Genomic DNA, 4547 nt, shown 5'->3' on the forward strand with positions numbered 1-4547 from the left:
CATGCGCGTGGGAGCCGCACTGGCCCATGCTGGCTCGGCTAGAGGGGCCCATGCTGCCTGGGCTGTCGGCGGCTAGCGCATGCGACGCGGAGGGAATCACCTGGGATCGCGCGCCTGGCACTCTGACGCGAGGATTTCCTCGGATCCTCTTCTGCTGCTGCCCAAATCCACCTGGGATCCCGTGACAACTTTGGTTGCATCCCTTTGCATGAAATTACGCCCTGTAGCTGCACTTTTATCATCAAAATCATATTTTCTTTAGGATTAGTCACATGATCAACACTATTTAACTCACCCCCGTGATCTGGACTAGACATATACTCCGGAAGAAGTGCAATTTCTGCACGAAGTAGAGCTCCGGCATTTGGATGAAGCTTTTCGAAAGGGAATATTGTTTCATTAAATATAACATCACCAGAAATATAGATTTGTCCAGTAGAAATTTCAAGACACTTGTAACCTTTGTGAAGGTTATTATAACCAAGAAACACACATTGAGTAGAACGAAACTCAAGTTTGTGATGATTATATGGACGAAGATTAGGGTAACAAGCACACCCGAAAATTCTCAAGGAATTGTAGTCTGGTTTTTGATGAAACAATTTTCCAAAGGAGTAATATGTCCAATAACTTTGCTAGGAAGACGGTTTATAAGATAAGTGGCAGCAATAAAGGCTTCATCCCAATATTTTAAGGGCATGGATGCATGAGCAAGAAGGGATAGACCTACTTCGACGATGTCGCGATGTTTACGCTCGGCGGAGCCATTCTGCTGATGAGCATGAGGGCAAGAGACATGATGACTAATACCAATATCATGAAAGAAAGAGTTGAGTTTCTCATACTCTCCTCCCCAGTCACTTTGGACTGCAATAATCTTTCTGTTAAACTGACGCTCAACAAGTTTCTGAAATTCTTGGAAGATGGAAAGAACTTCAGATTTAAACTTAAGCAAATATATCCAAGTGAACTTGCTAAAGTCATCAATAAAACTAATATAATATTTTTTTCGTTCAAAAAGAATATCTTGCATGACCCCATACATCACTAAAAATATGTTCCAATGGAGCACGAGACACACTATTTAACTTAGGATAAGAGAGTTGGTGACTCTTTGCAAACTGGCAAGCATCACAAACAGACTCAATATTTTGACTAGATGACAATGGAAGATTGCCTTTATTCACTAGTTGCTTGACTATGACCGAAGAAGGATGTCCTAATCTTTGATGCCATCTCGCCAAGGAGGGCTTGACGACGGAGTAGACTTGATGATGACGCTTTCGACTAAGTGCTCTTGATGTGATGGGATACAAGCCTCCAATGCATCTACCGTGGTGAATGAGCTCCCTCGTTGCCCGATCCTTGATGAAAAAATATGTTGGATGAGTTTCAAAAAAGACATTATTATCGGCAGATAATCGGGACATAGATGCAAGGTTTTTTTCGACTTGTGGAACATGAAGAACATCTTTTGGAACAAGATCACGTTTAAGAGTAGGGGAATTAATAGTTGCTTGACCAATGTGACAAATATCCATACCTCCACCGCTTGCGGTGTGAATTTGATCGTTGCCGAAGTATCTCTCCCTCATGGAGAGTTTTTCAAGCTCGTTGGTGACATGATCAGTGGCCCCCGAGTCGGCGTACCAGACTGTGCCATCTCCCCCTTGCTCTTTGATTGCAGCTGCGACATGACGAGCATCAGGAACAAAGTCTTCAACGTAACGATGCCAACAGTCCATGACCTCATGGCGCGGTTTCTTGCATAATTGGCATCGAACACGATTGTTGGAGGAAGAACCAGAGGAGGCATGGCTGTTGTTGAAGCCGACCCCTCCAGAACGGGCAGGAGCGTTGGTGTTGGTGTAGCCGCTCCCACCTGGTCGTGCACCTGAGCCGTTGCCGCGGCCGCGCCCACCACTGCCGCGGTTCCTCCCCTGGTGATCGCGCCCACGGCCAGTACCGCGGCCACGCAAGGCGGCATTAGCTGAAGACTGGTGCACATTCATCCCATGGAGGAGATTGAGTCGTGCGTCAAAACTGAGAAGCTGGGTGTACAGCTCCTGTACAGACACAGGTTCAACCCGCGTAGCAAGAGACGGCACTACCGGGTTGTAGTCGATGTCGAGGCCGGCCAGAACTTGAGAGATGATCTCGCCTCTCGACATGGGGGCCCCGGTGCAGGCGATCTCATCTGTGAGCATCTTTATCTTGGCTAAGTATTCTGCCATAGACATGTTTCCCTTCTTGAGGTTTGTGAGATCCATCCGTGTGTTGATCACCTGCGCTTCGGTTTGAGCAGCAAACATGGCTTTGATCACCGCCCACACCTCCGCCGATGTCTGTAGGGTAACCACCTGTGTAACAATCTCGCGAGACAGAGAACCCATCAGAAAGCCCTGAACCTGCTGCTGCTGTGCATACCAGAGAACACGGGCAAAGTTGGCGATCTGCTCCTCCTTCCCATCCTTGGTGATGGTGAGTGTTTTTGATGGCGCCTGGCTCGCCGGATCAAGGTGGTGGCCCATCTGTGCGCCCTTAATTTGGGGCAGCACGATGGCCTTCCACATGAGGTGGTTGTTCCTCATCAGCTTCTCCTGGGGGGGTGATCCGAGGGATGTGGCAAAGGATGGGGTGGAAGAGGAGGAAGGGGCGAAGGTGGAGTTGGATGCAAGGGATGTGGCGAGAGCACTCATGGTGCTGGAGGTGGTGGAAGCGGTAGTCATGGCAATAGGTTGAAGAACGGCTTGGCTAGATGCGATCTCCTTTCGATCTTTAGGAAGAAGTCACTCTGATTACCATGTAAGATTATTGGGAAGCGTCAAACCCTTTGCTCGGGCCACACTTATATTTATATGGGAAATGCCGTGGCTTACAAGGAACAAACGATCGTTAGATCGATTATAGAAGGTCGGTAAGGAGTTGGAACAGAAGAAGAGATAGAGAGGAGATACAAGTTTACACAGAAGGAGTTATCTCTCTATACAACTGTATCCCTATACAATTATTCCAACAACCCTCGCGGAGGTGTGATGACGATGACGCCGGGCTGCAACCTCGAAGACGCTTTTCTACTCGGCGGCGCGTGTGCTGTTGGTGCAGAGGGCTACGACACATACCGGTGATCACCGGAGACAAGCTCAAAGTGGCGGAGGAAGAACACACAAGATTTGCCGGCGCACGAACGCTCCCCCTCGCACGTACGGGTTTCTCTGTATTTCACCACCAGCACGAACTCGTTTTCCACAGCGACTCACACAGGGGGGAGAGGGCTTTATACCCGAGCGCACGGACATGCCCGAGCTGCTCCACGACTCACCCATCTCCCACTCTCCGCGCCCTGCACGCTCTGGCTCGCGCCCGCCCGTCGCGCTCTGACGCGATCGTCGTGTCCACTCCGCGCGCCCTACGTGGTCCATGCCCTGGTCCTTCACTAACAGAACCCGCGCACACGCGGTAACTCACGCACACACGCACACCTACACTTGGGAGCGCACTCACGCATCCAAATCTGCTCCGGCCCGAGCCCGACACGGCCACTGCACGCACGCACGCGCTCGCCATGTCTAAACCCTAGCCGAGGCTTATTGCCTACATTTCACCTCCTAAACCAAGGCTCAGAGCAGGCCACCGTCCTCGACGCCGGCGTCCTCCATCAGCGCATGCTCCGCCGCCGCCGCCTTGCGCAGCTCCGGGCAATCGCGCTTGAAGTGGCCGCGCTCGCCGCACTTGTAGCAGCGGCCATGCTTGTAGCCGCCATCCCGCGTCGCCACGCTGCGCGCGTCGTCGTCGTTGTCCCGAGCTCCCCCTTGACGCCGCTCCCGTGCTTGCCACTGCGCCGCTGTGTACAGGAGCTGCCCGTCCGCCCGCTTGCCGGTGCTTTGCCTGCGGCACCGCACCCGCTCGTCGAAGGCGCGCAGCCGCCCGAGCGCCTTGTCGTACGTCAGCTCCTTGAGGGCGCGGAACTGCTCGATGCCGGCGACGACGGGGAAAAGGCGGTCCGGCACCGTGTCCAGGTGCTTCTTCACCAGCTCCGTATCGCCCAGCATCTCGCCCAGGCCCGTGAACCGCGCCGCCATGCCCGCAAGACGTCCGGCGTATGCGTCCAGGGACTCGCCGTCCTCCATCTTCAGCCGATCCAGCTCACCGCGCAGCGTCGCCCTCCTCGCCGCATGCACCCGCTTGGCGCCGATGAAGCGCACCTTCAGAGAGTCCCATACCTCTCTGGCGGTGGGTTTCGTCGCCACTGAGAGCAACACGTCCTTCGGCAGCCCCGACAGGAGCAGCGCCCGCGCCGTCTTGCACTTTTTTCCATTCACCGCCGCGTCCCCGCCGGCGCCACCGCCTCCCACAGTGTGTGGGCATCAAGGATCGCCTGTGCCTTGATCGCCCACACGGTGTAGCCATCCGGCACGAGCACCGGCATCCCCATGGACACCGATCCGCCCGCGCTGCCTCCGCCGTGTGGAACCAGAGCCATCAACGCCGGCGATCTCCCTCACCTCGCTCCCTCACCTTGCTCTGATACCAAATGTTGGTGCAGA

General features: G+C 53.8%; 1 pseudogene; it reads right to left on the reverse strand.

Annotated features, from left to right (window-relative positions):
• Positions 1-2035: 2035 nt before the first annotated feature.
• LOC119296535 lies at positions 2036-2172 on the reverse strand (annotated as a pseudogene).
• Between the last annotated feature and the right edge of the window lie 2375 nt (positions 2173-4547).

Source organism: Triticum dicoccoides, chromosome 4B (assembly GCF_002162155.2).
Source record: "Triticum dicoccoides isolate Atlit2015 ecotype Zavitan chromosome 4B, WEW_v2.0, whole genome shotgun sequence".
Taxonomy (NCBI): Eukaryota; Viridiplantae; Streptophyta; class Magnoliopsida; order Poales; family Poaceae; genus Triticum; species Triticum dicoccoides.